At 40.2% G+C, this 26248-nt stretch overlaps 1 protein-coding gene across 9 annotated transcripts in view; it reads right to left on the bottom strand.

The window, feature by feature from the left end:
- LOC134210571 (PTB domain-containing adapter protein ced-6-like) overlaps positions 1-26248 on the bottom strand; it is a 182862-nt gene that overhangs the window by 114113 nt on the left and 42501 nt on the right. The window contains exon 2 of one of the 9 annotated variants that reach the window (XM_062686651.1): positions 21884-21937. The exons of the other annotated variants lie outside the window; for them this stretch is intronic. The gene's annotated coding sequence lies outside the window, so the exon portion shown is untranslated. The remainder of the gene's footprint in view (positions 1-21883; positions 21938-26248) is intronic. 9 annotated transcript variants of the gene reach the window in all.

Below are 26248 nucleotides of genomic sequence, written 5' to 3'. Positions count from 1 at the left end.
GGAAATATATGTTGGAATATTTTTTAGAATAGGCTGGTACATAAAAAAAAAAAAACTATGATTATCTTTACAGAAAGTGCGGGTTCGCAATAATTTTGGTTAAAAAAAAACTATAGAGAATGTTCATTGGTGGGTTCGCTATAAATAATTGTCGAGAATGCCTAAGCGGGTTCGCTAGGATCTAATGAAAACATGAACAAGCGGGTTCGCTAAAACAAGTTTTATAAGCGGGTTCGCTTAAACAATTTCCATACAAAGAACAAGCGGGTTCGCTTAGAGAGTATGAAAGATTCTAATACGAATGAATGTATAAGCGGGTTCGCTAAAACATAATGTAAATAAATGAACAAGCGGGTTCGCTTACTGTAAAACAAGAAGTGAATAAACTAAAATTGAGAAATCACATATTATATTTGATGATGGAGATTGATTTATAATGGACGAGTTTGTCATAAAATTTATATGAAAGAAACAAAAATTAAATGATATAGGATTGATGTGTAGCCAATGTTTAAATAATTAACACATTTTGATTAATTCAAAATAGGGCCAGCGGTGAAATACGAATCAAGACTTTTCAAACCAATCTGGATTCGTCACAACTTCCGTTAGCATGGGCTAAGTGGAAAAGGGACTTGGAATGTTATTTCGAGTCTGAGAAAATTTGTTCTCAATACGATAAACGATCAAAACTTCTATATCTCGGTGGCTCGGATCTCCGTGATATTTATGACAACCTACCAGAGGTCGAGAACATTTCATATGCTTTGAAAGATCCACCTTATTACAATACAGCAATTGCCAAACTAGATGCTCATTTTGAACCATACCGGCGATGTACGTACGAGCGACACCTGTTTCGGCAGATAGCTCAACAACCATCGGAACGATTTACGGATTTTGTTTTGCGATTAAGGACACAGGTAAAGCGATGCGAATACGATAAGCCAGAAGAAATGATTTTGGATCAAATAGTGGAGAAATGTACGTCAGAAAAACTCAAGCAGAAGATGTTGAAAAGGGATATGCCGTTAAGTGAAGTTGAAGGATTGGGAACAAGCCTGGAGGAAAGTCAGCGCAAAGTAAAGGAGTTTCGAAACGTGTCTCAAGGTGATCAGATCGGTAGCGTGACGAAAAAAATAGTGGATGGAAATTACAACAACATAAATAGAAACCGTATCAACTTCAAAGGAGTCGTAAACCGTCAACAATTTGAAGGAAGGTACCAAAAGTTCGTCCATAAGGGTGGCTCTGTCGCTGTTTGTTTTTCATGTGGCAAACGAGGCCATGTGAAGGGAGCCGATATTTGTCCAGCAAAGAATAAATCATGTCTGAAATGCGGTGGAGTGGGACATTTTGCGAAGCAGTGTATGAAGCGAGCAAACACTGAAGAGAGAGCTGCGGTAGCTCCTAAGCGGATTCGAGCTGTACATGAGGATTTGGAACCTGATACAGAAGAGGATTACATATTCTATGCTATGGGAAAGAATACGTTCCTATTCAAAGTAGGAACTGTGGAAATCCCAATGATTATTGACTCGGGTGCAGCAGCAAACATTATTAGCCAAAAGGCTTGGGAACGAATGAAACAACTGAAAGCACATGTTTGGGATATGTCCACTGTAGTGGATCGAAATTTCACTTGTTATGCATCAAACAAGCCTATGGAAATAACGGGCTGTTTCATGGCGGAAGTAGAAGCCGGTGGAAGAAAAGTAGATGCTAAATTCTACGTTGCTAAGGAAGGGCAACAGTGTTTGCTAGGTGATCAGACTGCAAAGTCACTCAATGTGCTGATGGTAGGATTTGATATCGCAAGAGTCACACACGCCGCTCGAACTGAATTTCCCAAATTCAAAGGGGTAACGGTTGAGATCCCAATTGATGACAATGTTCAGCCGGTACAGCAGGCGTATCGTCGGGTTCCGTACGCTCTAGAGAGGAAGATAGATGAGAAGCTACAGATGCTACTAGATCAAGGAATCATTGAGAAGGTTACGGGATCATCGCCATGGGTGTCTCCAATGGTACCCGTGCTCAAAGACTCAGGAGATGTTCGTTTATGTGTGGACATGCGACGAGCAAATCAAGCTGTGATTCGTGAAACTCATCCGTTGCCGTTGGTTGACGAAATCCTGGGGTCAGTAAATGGGGCGAAGTTCTTCTCCAAAGTGGACGTAAAGGACGCTTACCATCAACTCGAGTTATCTGAAAGATCTCGGCCAATCACAACGTTTGTTACCAAAAATGGTCTATTCAGGTAATTTTGTAACATTACGAAAATTAATTTGAATTTCAATAAAAAAAATGCTGATGAATACTTGTGTTTTTATGATGATAACGTTCTAGATACAGAAGGCTTATGTTTGGAGTTAGCTGCGCTCCAGAAATTTTTCAAAAAATTATGGAAACTGTGCTAGCTGGTCTGGAGGGAGTCATTGTGTATCTAGATGACGTAGTCGTTTTTGGTTCAACAAAAGAAGAGCATAACAGAAGGCTGGAAGCGCTCATGAGACGTATGGAAGAATATGGAATTTTATTGAATTATGAAAAATGTACTTTTGGCACCGAGGAGATAGAATTTCTGGGTCACGTGATGAATGAGAACGGTATTCGTCCAACAGAAAGTCGGATTGCAGCAGTGAAGAATTTCAGAGAACCGAAAACTATAGCAGAGTTGCGGAGTTTTCTTGGACTTATCACGTATGTTGGTCGCTTCATTCCAAACCTGGCCGCGAAGACAGAACCGTTAAGAAGATTACTTCGTAATGGATCAAGTTTTCAGTGGAAAAAGGAAGAAAAAGAAGCATTTAATTCCATCAAGGACACTATCTCTGACACCAAATATTTAGGTTTTTTTGATCGTAAAGATAAAACCAAGTTGATTGTCGATGCTAGTCCGGAAGGTTTGGGAGCTGTTTTACTACAGGAGGACAAGGATGGTCAACATAGAATTATCTCATTCGCCAGCAAATCGCTTACGGATTTGGAACGTAAATATTGTCAGACAGAGCGTGAAGCATTGGCAATAGTATGGGGAGTAGAGAAATTTAATTTGTACCTTCTTGGATCGAAATTTCAACTCATCACCGACTGTAAAGCATTGAAGTTTTTGTTTAAACCGCGATCTCGCCCGTGTCCGAGAATTGAGCGTTGGGTGCTGAGAATCCAGTCGTATAGCTACGACATCAAGTACGAACCAGGAGTCACAAACCTAGCGGATGCTCTATCTCGGCTATCGATATCTGAAGCTTACGATTTTGACATACCAGTAAATCGTTACATCAATCAACTTTTGGATCATTCGATACCCAAAGCAGTTACTCTAGCTCAAGTGTATGAAGCCACGAAACATGACGATACCTTACTAGAACTTGAAAATTCTCTCCTGACCGGGTCGTGGACGGATGGATTGAAAGATTTTAGGCCGTTTAAGTACGAAATTTATTTAGCTAATGGTGTTTTGATGAGAGGAGATCGGCTGATTATTCCTGAATCACTCCAACACACTGGACACCCAGGCATGAGTTTGATGAAGCGACTGTTGCGACAAAAGGTTTGGTGGCCACGAATGGATAATCAAGTCGAGAAGTATGTCAAAAGTTGTGGTTCATGCATCTTAGTTTCAGCAGTAGGGCCTCCAGAACAAATGCAACGTACAAAGATGCCAGAAAAACCTTGGACGGACGTGGCTATCGATTTTCTTGGACCGCTACCTTCAGGACACTTCTTGCTTGTATTAGTTGATTATTTCAGTAGATTTACTGAAGTAATTGTATTGAAACAAACAACATCCGAATTGACTATCAATGCACTTTTTGAAACCTTCAGTCGGTTTGGAGTTCCAGAAACATTAAGATCAGATAACGGACCACAGTTCATCAGCGAACAGTTCAAGGCTTTTTGTGAGGAATACGGGATAAATCATCAGAGGACAACTCCATATTGGCCACAGGCGAACGGTGAGGTAGAACGTATGAACAGCACAATTCTGAAACGACTGCGAATCAGTCAAGAAGAGAAGAACAGACTCTGGAAGTGGGACTTAAGGATTTATTAATGTATAACTCGACTCCACATACTTTGACTGGAATGGCACCGTCGGCTTTGATGTTCGGACGGGTTTTGAGGGACAAAAGACCAAGCGCAAATCTTTCATCCAACGATCTATCAGAAGGTATACGGGGTCCTGATTGGGAGAAAAAAATTTCAACAGCAGAAAAAGCAGACGCTCGAAGACAAGCATCGAAAAAAAAAAACTGCAAGAAGAAGATGTTGTGAAAGCTAAACGTGTCAGCAAAGAAAATAAATTGGCTACCAATTATGGATCGGAAATATTTGATATTGTAAACAGAAATGGATTAGAAGCAGAAATTCGATCAAAAGAATCAGGAAAGGTATAATATCGAGATGTGGCCCATCTGAAGAAATATATCAAACAAATAGATGAGAGTGCGGAGACAAGTGAAGTAACCAACCAAGCAGAAATTAACCGTAAGGAACCTTCGACTGATACAAGACATACAGGGAATGAAGAATCGTAAGTAGTTCGGTGAACTCGTCGTGAAATGAAGGCTCCACATTATCTTAAACACTATGTAACTTGATTAGAAAATAATGATTTGTTTAAGAATAAGTAAAGGGGGGATGTAGTATCCTATTAGAATCGTTAGTTGGCCATGGGTTTCTGGTACGTTCTAGTTAGGAGTTGGAAACAGAATACTGTAGAAGACAGTTCAATATATGGTGTTGGTAAAGAGTTGCTCTTTGGCGTTCATTAAGGAAGATATCCGAATTCTCTGAATTTAACCAATTATTACAATTCGGACGTGAGAATCTCAATACTAAACACGGAGACAGCTATCTCTTATTCTCTCTGTTTACATTTAGTTTGACAGAACATACTCGATTAAACTGGTACAGCACCATTCGAAATCTTGTACTGCGACTGAATGAAGTCGAACGAAATACATAATGCCGCAATTTTTTCGAAACGAATGCAAAAACGTACGAATCGAGTGATTCGATTCGAGATGCGCAATGTCACCCCTGTTAAGCACGCATCTTACAAACATAAGAGAGCAAATGCATGTTTTGGTCGAAAAATCATTCAAGAGTACCTTAGATTGGGTACCATTTCACTGCTACGGCATTGAGAAGGCGGACTCGCTGGTAAAGGTGGACGCACGAGAAGGTGAGGTTTATGATAGACGATTAGTTTTTCGGTTTTTCCCATTAGTCCGTCAGAGTACTCTTCACAGCTGACAAAGGAATGACACAGCTGACACAACGAACTTGCCCAGACAACCAGAATGCATGCATAATAGAATTGTTTTTCTGTTATGCGATGCATATGCGCACAAATTTCATCGCTTGCCAGTCGCGAAAACACTTTTTACGTACAATAGTGGAGGCTATGTGTATGTATGTATAGATATATGTGTATTTCTTATCCGACGTTGCACGGAAGTGTATGCGATGTGCACGATTTTTATGCGAGTTTGTTCGTTATGCATTGAGATGTAGTTTGTGATAACAAACTCTGTTTGACAGATAATCCGATTTCATGTGAGTTTGATTGCAGGAATATGCGATGTCAACAAATGAAGCTGGAATAAACTCGTAAAATAGCCTACTGTGCGGGAAAATTTATAAATAAACTGATGAGCTTTGCACAACAATGCGATTCTGATGAAACTTGGATCGGTAAACGATTTTGATCGTGCATTCTTATGCGATGTGTGGTTGTCTGGGTGGACGGTGGCTATTTTCCATAGTTCCTATAGTTTCTGCGCGAGCGTGGTTCAGAGGTGGGGACTTAAGTCGAGGCTATAAGTATACGACCTCTTAGCAGTGGTTTAAAATTGGTATTATTGACACGAATGACAATGAATGGTTTACAATGTTCTGAAAACTCAGTTGTGAATATGTACATTATGTGGAAGATGTATTGGAGGTAACCGTTTTTCCTTCGATGGGTCTCGAACCCACGATCCTCAGTACGCTAGACTGGTCACGGTGCCTCTCTAAAACATCCACTACATGAAAGTATAGGTTTTCCTTTTTCTCGTAGGTGTATTTTTAAAATGTTATATCGGGGGTCATTTTCCATACATGTTTGGGGGGGTAAATCGCTTATCATTTAAGTGGAGTTTGCACCAAAAATAAAAAAAAAATAAAATGTTCTAGATCCCCTATAGAACATTTTAGCGATATAAAGATCATATATCTTCACATGGTGGGTGTTTCAGAGGTACTGATTTCTGAAAAATAATATTTTTCCATAAAAAACACCATGCAGGTGCTTTTAACCCGTGAATGTCCAGGACGAACTTTTAATTTTGAAAACCATATATCTCTGAAGTTTTTAGAGGTTTTCACTAAATTCACTCTTTTTATGGTTAAGAAAACTAGGTGACCCAAAAGCGTAATTTTAGGCAGTTATATATGAAACTGGTCAAATTTGGCGTTTTGATAGTCTGTTTAACAGCTCGTATGAACAGAGCTATTCAATATTTTTCATTTGTATGAGATTTGTGCAAATAATGTAACAAAAACTTTTTTAAGGCCTCCAATACATCTGGCAGATTGTGGTGAAGTTGCTCTGAAAAAAATAAAATTGTATGTGCCTGAAGCATGAACCTATAGTGATCCAACAAGTCCATATAAGTCGCTAGTGCCCATGCGAATGCTTCACCATTCAAATAAGTTCAATTCAGATGTTCTAGGTTCTCCAAATTGTCCGGGAGTTGAGTTCAATTGGTCTACCACGTCTACTAGGCCTGATATCAAACCAGCAGCAGCCCAGCGCGTCCGTATAAGTTCTAAAAGCCCTTACGAATGGTTCACCATTCAAATAAGTCCAACACAAATTTCCTAGGTTCTCCAAATTGTGTGGGAGTTGAGTTCGACTACGCCTGATATCAAACCGACAGCAACCCAGCGTGTCCATATAAGTCCTAAGAGCCCATGCGAATGCTTCACCATTCAAATAAGTACAATGCAGATGTTTTAGGTTTTCCAAATTGTCCGGGAGTTGAGTTCAATTGATCTACCAGGTTTACTACGCATGGTTTCAAACCGAAAGCAACCCAGCGTGTCCATATAGGCCCTTAGAGGTCATGCGAATTCTTCACCAGTCAAATAACGCCAACGCAGATGTTCTAGGTTCTCCAAATTGTCCGGGAGTTGAGTTCAATCAAATTTAAGTACAACTGGTATCAAACCGATAGCAACCCAGCGTATCCATATAAGTATCTATCTTGTGTTCGGTAGCTCATGCGCATGTAGAGTAGAGTGGGGCAAGAGTGCGCGTGGGGTAAGAGTACGTTTTCGATTTTTTGAAGTAATAAAAAAAGATAAACTAGCAGCACTGCATCAGTTTGACAGGTATTCTGACCAACTATTATCATGTGTAATTGTAAACGATTTGAATAAACAACAAGGGAGATATGGAGTTAGATAACTTTTTGGTCATTTTGCTAAAAATAATTTGATTTCCGCAACTAGTATTTCATTACCATATATACGTTCAATCAGGTGAACATTATACCCTTTCAATAACCTATTGTATAGAGTACTTTATGGTACAGAACACCAATCCGGTTAGTTTTCCAAGAAGTCAAAACCATTACTTGAATAATTTTTGGGACTGTGGGGTAAAAGTACGCAGGAACCGGTGGGGCAAGAGTACGCATATGAATCTTCAAGTTATGATGTCAAACCCGTATCTCCGGCCGAAATAAGACTTCTTCCAAGGCGTAAAGATCCACAACTAAGAAAAAAGGGACAGAATTCGAATTTATCACAAGTTTTTAGGATAAGTTGAAGTAATTCGGTGTTAGAAAGGAATTAGCGAACAAAGCACTGAAGCGAAATAATGAAATTGTATTAGGACTTGTTGTACACCTAAACATAGTACGAAAACACAATTTCATCTAAACGATAATTTCATTTAATCAAAAGAAAAATTCATAAATTACGCAACGTTTAGCTGGGAGGGGTTGCGAGATATGTGACGATCCATATAATTTTTAGTGGATTTACACAAATAGTGTAATTTAGGGGGGGGGAGGGGGGTGGGGGTGATGAAATAGCCAAATTTTACGTTACGTGATTGTTGGACTTTCTGTAAGGAAAATGCATTTGTATACGCCACGCGAAACCTGATAAATATTTTTACCTCTGTAGTTTTTTGTATATATAAAAAAACAATGGTTGTTCGAATGAAAGTGCACATTTTTAGGACCCCCTCCCCCTTTAAGAGTTACGTAATCTTTAAACATTTCGTAATATATGCTCATTAAACATCAATTAAATGTTATTAACTTTTATTTGTGTTAATATATACTTAAAGCACATGATTGGATAAATGCGTACTCTTACCCCACCCGATGCGCACTTTTACCCCACCGGTGGGGTAAGAGTGCGTTTTTCACTTGTCTTGCAATAAGGGTTCTACAAAAACGAATCTCAATAATTTCAATATTTTTTCCACTGGGTAACATAAAGGAAGAGTATATGAATCATCGACACTGATTTGATATGCAGAAGCTTGCTTCATAAGGGCCACATGATCGATTGAAAACTAAGTGCGTACTCTTGCCCCACTCTACTCTATTGCGTTTTGCTCCGGTCGAAACAAGCGTGATCTGCAATAGTTTGCAGTAGCTATAGAGCAAGTAAGTGCAGTGCGTGTTTTAGTCGTCACAAAAAGAATAAAATATTAGACCTGTGCGCCGCCACGCCACACCGCCGTCACCGTTGATTTTCTCACGCCACTGCCGCCGTCAAATATGAATCAGCCGCATGAAAATTGTCCTCGCCGCCGAATCTTTCTTTCCACGCCGAAGGCTATTGAAGGGCTAGTAGTAATTATTAGGGTAATGGGTTTCATACATTTTGATAAAAGATAGTTTTGAGTGGTAAGCTCATCCTATCGGAAATATATATTTTCATAATATACATATAAATTCATATTACATTTATCTACATCCAAGTATGCATAATTTAGTGGATGGCGACCTACCCACAACTGTAAAGGTAGCCTCACACCTCGGGAATTCCGCGGAGTCCGCGGATTTCTATAAGAATTTCCACCAGAAATTCCTTCTCGAACTTCTTTAGGAGCTTTTCCAAGAAATCTTTTAGGACTTGTTCCACGATACCTTTAAAGAACTCCTTCGAATATTCCCACGATAGCTCCATCGTGAATTCTGTCTGGAGGAATATACCGAAGCAGTTCCTGCAAAAAAAATATTCGGATTCCTGGGGGTGGGAGTTGGGTTAGAAATTCTATGTGAGACTCGAAAGAAGTTCAGTGACGATTTCTGGAGAATTATCAAAGAAATTTATGAAGAGGTGCGTTTCGTAAAGAAATCATGGAAAAATTCGTAATAGCTCCTTTGGATTTTCTGGACTTCATAGAAATTTTTATAGGGAATTAGGAGGAATTGCTTCAGGAACTTCGAAAAAAACTTGCAGGAATCCTCGAAGAACCTATCTGAGAGACTTCCGAACGAACTTCTTTTGAAACCAGTGACGATTTCTGGAGAGTTCTCAAAAAAAATTATGAAGAGGTGCGTTTCGGAAGGAAATCATGAAAAAATTTCGTAATAGCTCCTTTGGATTTTCTGGACTTCACAGAAATGTTTATAGGGAATTTGGAGGAATTGCTTCAGGAACTTCGAAAAAAAATCTTGCAGGAATCCTCGAAGAACCTATCTGAGAGACTTCCGAACGAACTCCTTTTGAAACCTTCAAATTAATTCCTGGAGAAAAATCCCGAATAAATTCTTGAAAAAACTTCATGGAATTCCGGAGGAATTCCTGGAGGATCTTCCGGAGGAATTCCTGGAGGAACTTCCGGAGGAATTCCTGGAGGAACTTCCGGAGGAATTCCTGGAGGAACTTCCGGAGGAATTCCTGGAGGAACTTCCGGAGGAATTCCTGGAGGAACTTCCGGAGGAATTCCTGGAGGAACTTCCGGAGGAATTCCTGGAGGAACTTCCGGAGGAATTCCTGGAGGAACTTCCGGAGGAATTCCTGGAGGAACTTCCGGAGGAATTCCTGGAGGAACTTCCGGAGGAATTCCTGGAGGAACTTCCGGAGGAATTCCTGGAGGAACTTCCGGAGGAATTCCTGGAGGAACTTCCGGAGGAATTCCTGGAGGAACTTCTGGAGGAATTCCTGGAGGAACTTCTGGAGGAATTCCTGGAGGAACTTCCGGAGAAATTCCTGGAGGAACTTCCGGAGGAATTCCTGAAGGAACTTCCGGAGGAATTCCTGAAGGAACTTCCGGAGGAATTCCTGGAGGAACTTCCGGAGGAATTCCTGGAGGAACTTCCGGAGGAATTCCTGAAGGAACTTCCGGAGGAATTCCTGGAGGAACTTCCGGAGGAATTCCTGGAGGAACTTACGGAGGAATTCCTGGAGGAACTTCCGGAGGAATTCCTGGAGGAACTTCTGGAGGAATTCCTGGATGAACTTCCGGAGGAATTCCTGAAGGAACTTCCGGAGGAATTCCTGAAGGAACTTCCGGAGGAATTCCTGGAGGAACTTCCGGAGGAATTCCTGGAGGAACTTCCGGAGGAATTCCTGGAGGAACTTCCGGAGGAATTCCTGGAGGAACTTCCGGAGGAATTCCTGGAGGAACTTCCGGAGGAATTCCTGGAGGAACTTCCGGAGGAATTCCTGGAGGAACTTCTGGAGGAATTCCTGGATGAACTTCCGGAGGAATTCCTGGAGGAACTTCCGGAGGAATTCCTGGAGGAACTTCCGGAGGAATTCCTGGAGGAACTTCCGGAGGAATTCCTGGAGGAACTTCCGGAGGAATTCCTGGAAGAACTTTCGGAGGAATTCCTGGAGGAACTTGCGGAGGAATTCCTGGAGGAACTTCCGGAGGAATTCCTGGAGGAACTTCCGGAGGAATTCCTGGAGGAACTTCCGGAGGAATTCCTGGAGGAACTTCCGGAGGAATTCCTGGAGGAACTTCCGGAGGAATTCCTGGAGGAACTTCCGGAGGAATTCCTGGAGGAACTTCCGGAGGAATTCCTGGAGGAACTTCCGGAGGAATTCCTGGAGGAACTTCCGGAGGAATTCCTGGAGGAACTTCCGGAGGAATTCCTGGAGGAACTTCCGGAGGAATTCCTGGAGGAACTTCCGGAGGAATTCCTGGAGGAACTTCCGGAGGAATTCCTGGAGGAACTTCCGGAGGAATTCCTGGAAGATCTTCCGGAGGAATTCCTGGAGGAACTTCCGGAGGAATTCCTGGAGGAACTTCCGGAGGAATTCCTGGAGGAACTTCCGGAGGAATTCCTGGAGGAACTTCCGGAGGAATTCCTGGAGGAACTTCCGGAGGAATTCCTGGAGGAACTTCCGGAGGAATTCCTGGAGGAACTTCCGGATGAATTTCTGGAGGAACTTCCGAATGAATTCCTGGAGGAACTTCCGGATGAATTCCTGAAGGAACTTCCGGAGGAATTCCTGGAGAAACTTCCGGATGAATTCCTGGAAGAACTTCCGGAGGAATTCCTGGAGGAACTTCCGGAGAAATTCCTGGAGGAACTTCCGGAGGAATTCCTGGAGGAACTTCCGGAGGAATTCCTGGAGGAACTTCCGGAGGGATTCCTGGGGGAACTTCCGGAGGAAGGAATTTCAGGAAGAATTCCTGAAGAAATGCACCTAGGATTTGTTTGATGAACTTCTCAACGAACTCATTGTGGAACTTTTGACGCTTGAAATCAGTTCACGCCGACCCACGCCGCCGCGCTGCCGCCGCCGCTGACTAAAAATGATCTATCACGCCGCCGCCGGTAAATTTTCAATCGGCGCACAGGTAGGGGTGGTGGGCGCTGATTATCAAGTGGCTATCAAGAAATTGCATTGTTCAATGCAGGTGTGTCGAAGCTTATCTTATTGGTTAACAAAGCCTATTGTGAAAAAAAATTGAAAAAATATTTAAATATGTTATTTTGATCATTTAAAATTAGTCCAAAATAGTTCAATCTTGTTTTGGGTGGGGTAAAATGGTCAGGCGGTGGGGTAAAGCGAACAATATTGTAAATAAAGCAATTTAGTCGATCAAAATATTTTAAACCAAAGGTACATATTGTAAATAATATTGAAAATGTTACCTGACAGGTATAGAGCCTTCGTTATATCACATATTATATGCTCAGTGAAATATTACCAGGATCCTTTGGTTTTGGCATTGTTCGGCAGGAAACATGGGCGTAGCCAGGATTTTGAGAAGGGGGGAGGCAACTTTTTTGGTCTTCTAAATCGTAGTTTTATAGTAGTTTTATAAAAACACATGAAACCAAATCCAAACCAAATCGAAACAATAATGGATTTAAAAATGCGTGATTTATTGCTCATCAGATATTTTAAAATAAAGTGAGAAAAATATTAACGAAGTTAGGGATTCTTTAGGAATGCCTCCAGCAACTTCTTCGGCAGTGTCTTCAGGAATTCCACCATAAATTTTGCCGGGAATTGATCCGAAAATTCCACCATTATTTAATCCAAGAAAATCTTCACGAGCTTCTTCATAAGTTCTGCAGAATTCCCTGCAATAATTCAAATAATTTCGTACTGTTTCCATTGGCGTAACTAGGGCCCCCCTAGAAAATTTGTTACTCTGTATAAGTATTGCACATATTTAGTCCACTGATTATATACGGGGGTAAATGCAGAGAAAGGATTGTCTTCATTATCCAATCTGTCTCTTCGAAACAAGTTGAATCTATTCGCTCAGGTTTTTGAACTTCGAGCAATTGTTATAAGGCTTGCTCACGACAAAATCTGGACCCCTCAAAACACGTTATAACTTATGAAATACCGTCGTCGGGGGTGACAATGGGTCAAATGGGGGTGAGAATGGGTCACTGTTTCAACTACTTAGAATGCTTGTAGATTAGATGGAATGTATCTGAGGGCAAGAAGGCTAAAATATAAGAGACCTTTTTGAACGATTTTGCAATCCGACGTCCAGGGTGCGGATGAGAGCGATGACCCAATCTCACCCCCCAGACCCATTGTCACCCCCGATGGCGGTACCAAAGGAAATACCGTCAACTGGGGGGGAGATGATCATTGAGGTGAAGATGATCATTTGATGTGTCAGTCAAAAGTGCCAATTTTTTTATGAAACGGTAGTCAACAATATTCTCCGTTCAAGTAATGTTACCGCTAGGTAGAAATCCGAGTTTTTCGATTATAATCATGAAAATGTCTTTTGTGGAAGAAAGAGAGAGATAGTCATAAATGACGCTATTTTCGTTTCAAATATTGACTTCGTAGACTTCTTTGCGTAGTAAATTCAACATTCATACAAATAACCTAGTGTATTTTGACTACTAGGTCATAATGATTTTAGTAGAGCTGTCTTGATCAACTTCACCCCAAACCAGATTTATCAGAAAATGTGGGATAATTTAATTTATTTTAATAAATGCGAGCACATTTCAGAAAACTAAAGTTGTTGATTATTGCAACGTATAGCAGTACATGTTTTGAAAATATTTGTTTCGATTTAAAAAGTAAACACACATTGTTATTGCATGTTTTGTCTTAAAAATGATCATCTTCCCCCCAGTTGACGGTACCTCATCAACAAGTGAATTAAAAATATATTGTTTATTAGTATTACAAGTACTTAATGGATAATGGACAATTCCTTGAGATTTTCAAGTTTTCTCAGGGTTTTGTGAGTAATTGTTATCTAAATCGAGCGTATGATCTCAATCTTCCTAACTAATACCAATCCTAAAAGCTGCAGCGCATTTTAATTATCACTGTAAGCTTCTTGAGAAAGGTTCGGTAAAACTCTTAGATTTCAAGTAGAGGTAACTAAAAGTTGAATAAGAAAGAACTTTGTATTCTTTCGGATGGATTTTAAAAACTCCGCATACTTTTTAATTCTCTAAACTCCTATTGTCGCTGCAGCCAGTGAAAATGTCTCAGTAGGCGTGAAACAGACCTACTGAGAGAAAAGATGTGTTAAATGTTCCTATGTGTTAACAAATGCTCCTATAAGTTAATTTGTTGCATTTTTTTAACTCAATTTAAAACTAACGACCAATAAGTTGTATTGGGATGTAAAACTGATTTTTTAAATCATCCTAGAAGTTATTCTAATAGAAAAGAAAGGTTAGTTTGTTGTGATCAGATCGTCGTTTGAAAGCTCGCAGGAATTCTCAGGCCACTGAATTGAAGGCTAGTGAAAAGAGTTTAGCTAACTAATTTATCCTATATTTAATTTATAATAAATTCTAGGTTCGAAGCAAATAAAAAAATCCTTTAAAAATCAGGATCGTGCTTCACATTCTATTTACGGCGAGCGCAACACCTATGGTTTTCTGAACCTATCAAGGATTTTGGGAATCCTACGAGATTTGTAACAAGGCTGAGCGTCGATGAACATCATCTGAAATATTTAAGTCGTCCATTGATATCTGGAAGACCAACAATATACATCAGTTGAATCGAGCGAAAATGGTAAACTCTTTGTATTATGAGTGTTAAAATAGAAAAGTTTAAAAAAATTTAGCCCCCCCCCCCTAGAATTTTTCATTAGTTACGCCAATGAATGTTTCCCAGAATTTTTAAGAATAAGGATATTCCGTGGAAATTCCGCAGAACTGCCCGTAAACATTCCTGAGAATTTCACGAAAAATCTAAGAATTTCTTGTGTAAATTGCATAAAAATTTCCGTGAATTGTTTCGAATAATTTCTTGTGAAAATTTCAAATAATTTCTCCAGGAATTCCACCGGAAATTTATACAGAAATTATACCGAAAATGAAATCAACAATGGAATTTTCGGAGGAATTCTTAGATTAATTCGCAATGGAATCCTGAAAGAATTCCGGATGAAACTTCAAGATTTCCACTGGGAGATCCTCCAGGAGTTTCTCCGAAAATTCCTCCTGGAATTCTTCCAGGAGTTCCACCGACATTTGAACCAAGAATTTCTCTAGGATTTCCTTCGAGAATTATTCCGGTAGTTCAATCGGCAGTTCCTTTGAAAATTCTTCCGGGAATTTCGGCAGAATTGGAATTTATTTAGGCTTCTTCAAAAATTTATATAGATTTTCCACCAGAAGCTCCTCCGAGAATTTCTCTGCGAGCTCCTCAGGGAATTCTCCGGGAGGTCCTCTGATGATGATGATGGTCCAGCTACAAACCCCAACAAAGGTTTCAGCTAGACGAGATTTGTCTATAAGATGAATTCTCTTGTTTCCGAGAATGCTTCTGGTAGTTTCCCCGGGGTTCAAGAAAAAAATTGAAAATTCTCCCGGGAGTTTCTTTAGAAATTCTTCCAGAAAATTCCTTCGAGAGTTCCTCCGGGAATTCCTCCGGCAATTCATCCGGGAGTTTCTCCGGAAATTCCTCCGGGAGTTCCACCAGAAGCTATTCTAGGAAATTATTCAGGCTTTTTTCAGGAAATCATTTAGGCTGGAAATTCCTCCCGAAGTTCTTCCGATAGTTTCTCTGGGAGCTCATCTTGGAGGTCCTCTAGGAATTCTTCTAGGAGTTCCTCCTGAAATTCCCCCGGGAGTTCTTATGGGAAATCTTACGGGAGCTCCTCCGGCAGTTTCTTCGGGAATTCCTCCGGGAGATCCACCAGCTACGAGAATCCCTCCGGGAGTTTCACCGGCAGTTTCTCCGGGTGTTTCTCTGAAAAGGAACTCCCAGAGTAATTTCCGGAGGAACTCCCGGGGAATTTTCTATAGGAATTTCCAGATAAATTATCAGAGGAATTCTCGGAGGAACTGCCGATGGAACTTCTGGAGGAATTTCTTGAAGAACTACAGGAAGAATTTCCGGAGGAAATCCTGGAGGAACTTTCGTAAGAATTCTAGGATGAACTCCCAAAGGAACTTCCGTAAGAATTCCAGTAGGAACTGCTGGAAGAATTCTTAAAAGCACCTCCCGGAGGAATTCCCGTAAGAACTCCCAGAGAAATTCTCCGAGGAACTTCTTAAGGAATTTGTAGATAAATGCCTAAAGAAATGCTAAATGAATTCCTGTAAGAAAGCCTGATTGGATTCCCGGTGGAAACTACTGGTGGAACTTTGAGGAACACCCGGTGGAATACCCTAGAGGAAGAGAAAAAATATTTCTGAAGGAACTTCCGAAATCCCATTTCCCGTGAAATTCCTGCCAAATATCGTCCAGGAATTCCCTGTAAAGTTCCTGGAGGTATTACCGGAGAATTTCTTGTAAAAACTTCTGGAAGATTTCCCGGAGGAACTCCCACAAGCACTTCCGGAGGAATTCCCACATTGAAGTCCTGAAATAATTCTTAGAGAAGTTCCTAAAGGAATTTCCGAAAAAATATCTGAAGGAATTCCCAGAAAAATACCAGGAGGAATTAATGCAGAAATTCCCAGATGAAATCCTGAAAGTATTCCCAGATGAATTGCTGAAGAAAATCCCTGCGGATTGTTCCGAAGAAATTTCTGGAAGAACTCTTGGCAGATATCCGAGTAAATTCCGAGTGAAGTCCGGAAGGAATTCTAGTACACTTCCGTGGAAAATCTCCCGGAGAAATTCCTGGAGAAGTACCTAAAGAAACTCCCGAAAAAAAACCTTGGGAAATACTTGGACGAATTCCAGGAGAAATTCATGAAGATATTTCTAGAGGATTTCTTGAAGGATATTCTGAAGTAATTGCGAAAAGAATTCCAGATTGGAATGCTAGATGATTTCGCTATTGAATGTTTGGAGATATTCGGAGAATTTCCTGGAAGTAATCCCGGAGGAATTAAAGGAAGAGTTCCGAGAGGAATGCGGAGAAGTTCCTAGAAGAATTTCCGAAGGAATTTCTTATAGATTTATAAGTGAAATTATGGAGATAAATCGGAGGATTTCCGTCATAAATTTTTGAAGAAACTTCTGGTAGAATTTTGGGAAGAAATTCCGTATGTATTCTTGACGAAACTCTCCGTATGAGAAGGATTTTCGAACGATTTTCAGAGGAATTTGTGGATAACTTTCCGGAGGAATTCAGAAGTTCCCAGGGGATCTTCTAGAAGGATTTCAAGGAGAATTTTTGAGCCCGAAATGTTTCGAGTTGTTTTGAACTTTCATATATTATGAATCCTGGATGCCCTAATAAGTTTTGGGAATCTTTTGAATTTCAACCACCTATTTCTGTATATGATTGGATCGTAAAGTGTACATGTTTGAAGGAATTCATTTCAGTACCCGTTCAATCTTTCCACAATTTAGGGGGGGAGGTGGCTACGCCCTTGGCAGGAAATTCATCTAGTTTTGAAAAATGGGTCATAATCCATGTTCTGGCCGCAGGAGAAAATCCGGATTATTTGAGGGCGTGTAAAAAATGTTAGATTTGGTGCGCCTAAATTATTAAAATGGATGAAATGTTGGCCCTTGTTATACTCTTTCTTCACCCCCTGATTGATCATCCCACTATCAACAGAACCGATTAAGGTTGATATTTGAGCTGCACACCAAAAAAATATTAATGTTACAGGTGACGTGATTGAAAAAACTGACACAATAACGCAAGACGTAATATGAATTGAGATGTATTTTTCAGTCAATTTGGATGCACACGAAAGTTTCAGTCCAATCGCCACAGTTTCAATGAAAAACAAACTGAAATTTACATCCATCGAATCCAAAGCACAGCAACCGGTGCGATGAACGTATGAAATGACAACACACGCACCCAACACCCAAGCAGCTGACGGGTTGATGCAATGAACATAGCGTACACGGAAGAATGTAGAAGTTGTATCACTTTGATCTCTCCTTCCTTCTGAAGCGGTGATGGCTGGGTGGTAACGTGAGTGGCGCTCACGCAGCTAACCAATGTTCGATTCCCGTATGGTACTTTATCATTTTTATTACAATAATACAGCCGTGTAAATTTAAAAGTGAACCTAGTTTCACATTATTCATGACACAATTTTGCATCAATAATGATGCTCGTGGGTGTCGGTCTCAAAGCATCTAAAATTACATGGCTTTTTCGAAGTGTGTGGTTTATCTCCATTTCTCTGTCAGAACATTGCTCACTGTACCCCCAGGCGACATAACCGATTTACCCCCATAGCTATATGTTTTTCTTACATCAACCAGTTCCGCTTCATAACAAGCAAAATGAACGATGTGAACGATATTTTGGTTTAGAACTACTAACTCCGAGTTTTCATGGCTTAAATGCAACAGTGCCGAAATTACATCAAACTAGCATTTTGCGAAAGCGCGCAGAATTTTGCTAAAATCTAGCTGATAAATAGATATTTCATGATTTTAAATTGCTCGGAGAGCATTAAATGCTTAATTTATGGGGTAGCATGGAAAATAATACGATAAATCCATAAATAGGGGATAAACAAGCAGTTACCCACTTTACCCCGCCTGTTCACTTTACCCCCGCAACCCCTATAAAAATATCTTTCTTGTGTTCGGTGGCTCATGCGCATATTTTGCGTTTTGCTCCGGTCGAAACAAGCAATTGAGTACAGAGTGCTGCGCTTTCGTTCGGTCGTCCAAAGCGCAATTCTCCTCAATTTTCATATGCCATCGGGCTTACGTGTTTTAACTTTTTACTCGTCACGAGACAGCGTATTTATTAATGTTATTTCCCATCCCATAGATAACATCGCTTACCGAAGTAAATCCAGATAAATTATCCTTTGTAACTAAAACGATATCCTATCCCAAGACAATCGTGGAGATGCAGAGATATACTCCCTATATGACCGTAAGGACGTGGCCGGCGCCGTTATTGACTTTAAGTATTTGAGCTCCCGAAACGTGTACAGTGAGCATGGGTAGCTCATTCCAAGACCGATTTATTGTGTTCTCTGTACAATTTCGTAAATTTACTCAAACACGGAGTAGCAACTACGAATTGTGCGATCATAATGCTCAGGGGTCTCCAGTAGCCTTGCGAGCAAAGGCGTAGGATTACCAATCCGGAGATGGCGAGTTCGATTATCGGTCCAGTCTAGGATGTGTTCGGGTTGTAAACATTATCGAATCCCTGGGCGTAGTGTATCCATTGTACTTGCCACACAGGATACATAATCATGCAATGGCGGGCTTAGAAAAGCTTTTAATTAATAACTATCCACCTAAACTGCTATTTCGACCTCTCTTATTTGTTTTTCTTATTTTTTGCGCGTGAAAGGCACGACCAACGCTAGATGGATTGATTTGGGTTTTTTACCTCGGTTTAACGATCTAACCAGTTTTTTACGAGGATTATGATATTTACGTGGTTTATACACAATATCAAAAATCTAAAAAAAAAATGTTTTGCCAAAATCGAGTGGGGTCTGTATCACTATTCGGTAAGGTAAGTTGGGTTTCAAGTGATTAAAAATTTATTTGCAGTCAGAATTATGTAGAGATCTTTGATCTTACATAAATGCCATGTAATGTTTATGGAATTGCTATATTGATATAGAAAAAAATAGAAAAAAAATGGAAACGATGATAAATCCATAGAACGAGATAAAGAGTAGGTATGGGATCTCCGGAGACGATCCAGCCTAGGGACGAGCCTGTGTATTGAACCCTCACTCTCCTGCTTATTAGACATTTAACCACCAATCCCACATTTGGGAACATAACATTATCCGATGTGTTGCTGAAATAGAATGGTTATTCTAGTTATAAAGGTTATTCTCATTTATGACTATTTTATCTTATCTATTCGTGTAATACGTATTCGATATGTGATGTTATTAGTGAGGTTAAATGCACCCAATCTATCTCAGTTTTCGCATGCAGCAAATGACGATGTTCATTAAGTAATAATGTATGACACTGAGGAGTTTTCATTCAACAATCGACACTCGATAGCATCGTATGTAGATATGCTTCTCTAGGTTCCATTCTTTGTTTGCAACCTTCGTCCGCGTCATGCCTGGCGTGCAAGGCAAACGCAATAATTTCCATAAATATTTACAAACCGCGTACACCATCATTGTGGCACTGTTAGCACAACGATCGTCATACAGTCAACGATGACAGTTACCGGCATGTATCGAGAATGGCGTTAAATTATCTCATTATCATCTTAAGATATGCCGCCATAGGTAGAAGTGAATGGTGAACATCTCTTAGACTCTCACAGGTCTGACAATAATGAACTCATGCGAGGTACTTTGCAAATGCGTTTGCGGCGTGAGAATTAGGAATTCGTTCAGCCATATGAAAAATTGATTTTCTGTCATTGTTTTCGTAATCGGTTGATCTAACAGAGTTGGAACGTTGACCCTCTGATCTGCTTAACATGGTCTTGGTAACTAGACTCTTAATGCATCAGTGTTCCATTTACAAGATTTTCATGTGTTCAAGGCACACTGACGACAATGAATTCGCCAGGTTTCAATCAATTATCAAGCATCGCGTGCACGATTGGCTAACTCTTGATTGCGGGTACAGCTAAACGTACGAGAAAAGCAAAGAAGTTGAAAATGGAACCGCGATGTTCATCAATATTCAATAACAGAGAAACCCAATCATTGTATATGCAAAATAGAGAAACACCCACTTTTGGTCCAAATGTTATTGATACCACACACAGATAGTTATAGGTGCACATATGTTCCATGCAGCACTGCCCTCGCTAATTCGAGTAATAAGTGCTCGTTCCTCCCATAGTAGAGTGATTACAGTCGATGATGGAATGGAAGGCATCCTCGAGTATAGCCATGAAGCATCCCCTTGGCCATAATCCAACGTTCATAAACGTGCATCATCAATAATTGTATTTAGGTCGAAATCGAAACGCATGTTTGTGCACAATCCAAGAACGCACCCGACAGTGCAGTGCATTTGCACATTACGATTTTCCTCTTCTATAACATTTGAAATTTATTATCGTCGTACTTCTTCTTTCCCTCTCGCGGCGCAGAGGCGTTCAATAAACATGTGCCCATCATGTGGAGCTGCAATCAATGCAACTGGATGATTCGCATTCAATAGCTGGCAAAAAGGTAGATGTTTTCTAAAAGAATGATGCCCACGTTTGTGGAACGGTATGCTTCGAGAATTCCTTATCGAAGCATGTATTTAACAAAAATACAGATTCCAGCTTCGTTTGCTGACTGACTTGAGCCAATCATGTGATTCCTGCGGAGTGCAATTTAAACACGGTGGCAGTCAGAAATCCGGAAACAAATCACAAATCACACAAGACTTACCATAAAATATGTTTAAAATACTCATAAAATGACTAAATATCACTTTTGAAAAAAAAAATCTGTAGTGTGGGAATGCATGTCGCCAGATGCTGGCACGGTGGTTTCATTCCCTTTCAAAAAGGTGACGACAAAAGGTGCATTCACGAGACAAACAATCGACGACACAAGGCCGTAGGCTTGGACACGACGATGCAGTCAGCAATTCGCTCCGACTTCTTGTTTATATCTCGAAGGTATGTGAGTCCCAGAAGGTAAGTTTTACCATAAAAGTGTCTTTGTTTTGAATATCTCAGCCGTGGTCGTAATCGTCACAGTACTGTGCATTATTTCCTTTCTCACACATTAACCATGTGCTGCCCGGCCGGACTAGGTCGGATGATCTTATCGCAGATCCAGCCGCGCCGCGTAGTCGACGTTTCTTGGAACGTGACCGTTTCCGATTGCTGGGCAATAGGTGCTTGCGTTTCCTTGAAAGATTATTTTTTTTACGATTGACCATTCGCACGATTTGTGTCAGTCGTCTCGATCGTCAGGGGTTTTGGAGATCTTTCAATGGAGACATACGACCATACGTAACACATACGGATTATGACATTTTCGTTAGAAATATGTTGCAACGTGACAGATGTTTATGACTAAAGAATTACGTATTTCAGGAGCTCAATCTTGATATTCTGCTTTTTAAGTACCTATTGTTTCAAAATCGTTGTTTCATCACCACGTATCACTATCGGCAAACTAACCTGAAAGTAAAATAGAAAACAAAAATAGTTACTTATCACATTCTTCTAGAAAGTCTAAAAATATTTGTTAGGTTCTTAATAAATACGTTAGTCATCGGTCTCAAATATGAGTAATATCCGTACAGACGAATTGTTGTATTTACAATTGAGTTATGGTTTATTATGGTTTTGCCTTGCCATATACCCTCTTAGCAGAGCACAACTATGGTAATCATTTGAAGAGTGGGGAAAGGAGTACAAACATTACCCACATCTTATTTATGGACGGTTTGAAGCTGTTTCTGGAATCTGTGGGTAAGCTGCACCAATTTCTGCAGCTTTATAGGGCTTATTTACATATTTCTCGGGAACTTTTTCAAATCGGCGTATGTAACATTTTGATCAAGCTGAGAAAATGAGCTTGGAAGTTTTCAGATTTCATTTTTATTCTAATTTAGAAACTAATCATTTTTATTGCAATTGAATACACCTCAACGATACATTATGAAAAGGTTCATCGTCACTGACTCTGAAATCTATACTGCGTGTGAACATTTCAGTTATTTTGATAAAAATATATGTTACAACGTTCTGCAACAGATAAATCACATACGTCGTTTTGATACGTCAGCATGACCGAGGTCATGCTACTTTCGTCGAAATGTTACGCTGCTCCGTACGCTGCATTGTTGATACGTCGAAATGTTGCGTCAAGTTGAAACGTTTCACGCACATGCGACAAAAAAATTGCAACACTTACAACACGACGTAACAACACTTGCTGCAGAAAAACAACGTAAAATGTTTTTCTTAACGAAAATCAGGGTATTCAAGCAACATGCTTAATTTTGAAATTAGTGATGAAAAAGTACAAGCAGACGCACGTTTTAAACTATTTAGTTGTTCGAAAAAACTTTTTAAAGTACATTTTCTGCTAAGCGGTGTATGTGCAATATTTTCAACAATGATGTTACACCGTTTTGCAAAAAAATGATTTACGTTTTTAAAAACACATTTTCATGTAGCTTTGAAGATATACACATTTTTAGATGAATTTGATGTCATATGCTGTTGAAAACGGGTTTGTTTACAATTTGCGACATACGCCGTTTTGAAAAAGTACCCGAGATTTTATAACGCAAAAAACACAGATTTGAACACCCAACCATCCCTCCGTGACTTGTTTGAAATATTTCCTATATACACATCCACCCTCATCTGTGACGCATACGTCTTACTAAAGTTTCATAAAAATGCGACCATGTGCCGCCAAAGCGACCATTTGCCGCTCAAAGCGCACAAGCCCAAGTCCTGCACACTTAGCTCATTTTACAGTATTCGGTAAATTTTACCGAAATCTCAACCGCTGAACTGTTCGGTAAATTAATTTACAGATTTTTTGTAATTTTTTCCATTGCTCAACTGCCAAAATCCCCGAAAATCAGTAAAATAATTTACCGAACAGTTCAGCGGTTGAGATTTCGGTAAAATTTTACCGAAGTCGGCGATTTATTTTAAGTGTGTGGTGTTAGGTGGGACGCTAAACAGCCCTGACACGACGGCCCTCTCGCCGAGACAGGAGGTTTGCGCAGGCCCAATAAGCCGGCCATAAATACAACCATTACGAACGACATAGAAGATAATACGTCTCGATACAATCGGCAACGACCTAGGCGACGAATAAAGGATCACGGTTGGAAGCTTGGAACATGAAATTGCAAATCACTAGGCTTCACATGTTGCGACAGGCGATGAATTACATCCCCGCAACTTCGACGTCGTAGCGCTGCAGGAAATCTGCTGGACAGGACAGAACGTGTGGAAAAGCGGGCATCGAGCGGTTATCTTCTACCAAAGCTGTGGCACCACCAACGAGCTGGGAACCGGCTTCATAGTGCTGGGAAAGATGCGCCAACGCGTGATTGGATGGCAGCCAATCAACGCAAGGATGTGCAAGCTGAGGATAAAAGGCCGTTTCTTCAACTATAGCATCATCAACGTGCACTGCCCACACGAAGGGAGACCCGACGACGAGAAAGAAGCGTTCTATGCACAGCTGGAGCAGACATACGATGGATGCCCACTGCGGGACGTCCAAATCGTCATCGGTGACATGAACGCTCAGGTAGGAAGGGAGGAAATGTATAGACCGGTCATCGGACCGGATAGTCTGCATACCGTATCGAACGACAACGGACAACGATGCATAAACTTTGCAGCCTCCCGCGGAATGGTAGTCCGAAGCACTTTCTTCCCCCGCAAGAATATCCACAAGGTCATATGGAAATCACCTAATCAAGTAACCAAATCGACCACGTTCGGTAAATTTTCCTCCGACATCACGAACGTACGCACTTACCGCAGTGTGAATATTGATTCCGACCACTACCTCGTTGCAGTATGTCTGCGCTCAAAACTCTCGACGCTGTACAACACGCGTCGGAGTCGTCCGCCGCGGCTCAACATTGGGCGGCTACAAGACGGTAGACTAGCCCAACCCAAATAACAATTTCCATGCTTCTTGGATTTATCTAATTCTTATTGCAGACTTATGACAGCAATCACCAAGCTAATTGCTCAGTTTTATTTGCGCTCTTATTGCTGTCAATAAACCTATCATAAATCTGCTGAAAAAAGCGTCAAACGTCAAATGCCTATCGACCATATGAACAGATCTATGGTTGTAATAAAGAGCGTAATAAATCTAATTCTCAACGCTCGGACAAAGCTCCAATTTTTGGTCATAATGTGGCCAACGAATTACCCCCATAAGAATGTTTGCATTGCGAAGAGTGTATGACGGTGTTTAATAAAAGCGAAAATTTTCTGATGAAATGCCATGATGGCCATATTGAAAATGAAGTAGTATTCCGCAGTCAGTGAAATATATCACTGAAATTCATGATTTAACGATATTTTCACCGCGTATCATACGTTTTCTGATAAATAATTTTATTTATTAATAATTTGGGCAAAAGTACTAATCGATGTAGTGGACATCCTAGATGTTGTGGTAATGAATATTTTCGATTTATTTCCCTGAACTACGTTATACTGCCGGCGCGTGGTGTTCAACCTTACTTTTTCACCAGCTTTGACCATAAAATTAAAAGCGCACTTCCTTTAATGGTACTGAATCGAAAAAAAAACAACCTGAAAAAAATATTATTTTGTTGTCATTCCCTTTTTTGCGGGTGGTTTAAAAAGGGTTTCTAAATGCTCTTATAATAGGTCTACAGTGGTTATCTGGAGAGGGCCACTTGGCAATATCTTACTTTTATAGAGGTCATCAGAAGGATCTTATAAAGCCGATACAAATATTAAATTTATTTCATGTCCGACATATGAATGTACGAGGTAGAGTTTCCATCCCGGGACATCCCGGGACAAAAAATCCCGGGATTTAGGAAAATTCGGGATTTCCCGATTCCCGGGATATTATTTTTTAAATCCCGAAAATCCCGGGATACCCGGGACAAAAAATACTGTTTCATTTCCGGTTCGCAAACAGTGTAATTTTTCTTCTCACAAAAGTTATTTGTTTTGAACGCGAAACCCAACTTAGGCGATAAACTCATATCATATTTTTATACCTCCCATCAGACATGATTTTTTTTTTCCAAACTCGTTTATTTGGGAGGCTCAGGCATGTATACGGAGCTAAGGTTCTTTGTGATGCACAATCGATATCATCTTATTATTAAATTAGTAAGAGAGGAACAGACATGAAAATATCGGAGTTAGTTAATAGAACACCTTAAAAAAAAATTAGATTCCCCTATACCACTCAATGGAGGGCTACTGACTTATACTTTTTCCAGCAGCTACAGCTCTCTATTAATTAAACGACAAGTATCTACAGTACAAGATCAGCTACATCTATTTGGCGTCTGCTTCCTACTCATCTCCCGTCTACAGCGAGGTTGTGTACACCAGCTGATATTCGCCTTGCTTTGTCAGTCTTCCTGAGCTTCTTGCCTCCATAACAATTCTTGATCCAATTCATGTCCTTCTAATCGACATTCGTACAACAAAGTTTCCAGCACATGTGCAAGTACAAGTGGTCCGACTCCGATGCCCTGCCTATTTTTTTTTTAATTTCTTACAGAGTCTTAGTTTTCCATAGTAAATAATCTGATAATATTTTAATGTCTTAACAGTTTAATTTAGTATGATTAACCAAATTTCTATTTTTAAGATGCAAAACACCCAGTTCAACGATTATTTTATGACCAACAGCGAGGACAAAATTCCTCAGCCTAACCATCATACTGAATAGGGGACGAGGTTAGTTCACCAATTCATTGAGAGTATTTTTACTCGGTGCATGTA

This window comes from Armigeres subalbatus, chromosome 2 (genome assembly GCF_024139115.2).
Source record: "Armigeres subalbatus isolate Guangzhou_Male chromosome 2, GZ_Asu_2, whole genome shotgun sequence".
Lineage (NCBI taxonomy): Eukaryota > Metazoa > Arthropoda > Insecta > Diptera > Culicidae > Armigeres > Armigeres subalbatus.
Note: the sequence above shows the minus strand (reverse complement) of the source record. Positions and strands in the feature narration are given on the sequence as shown.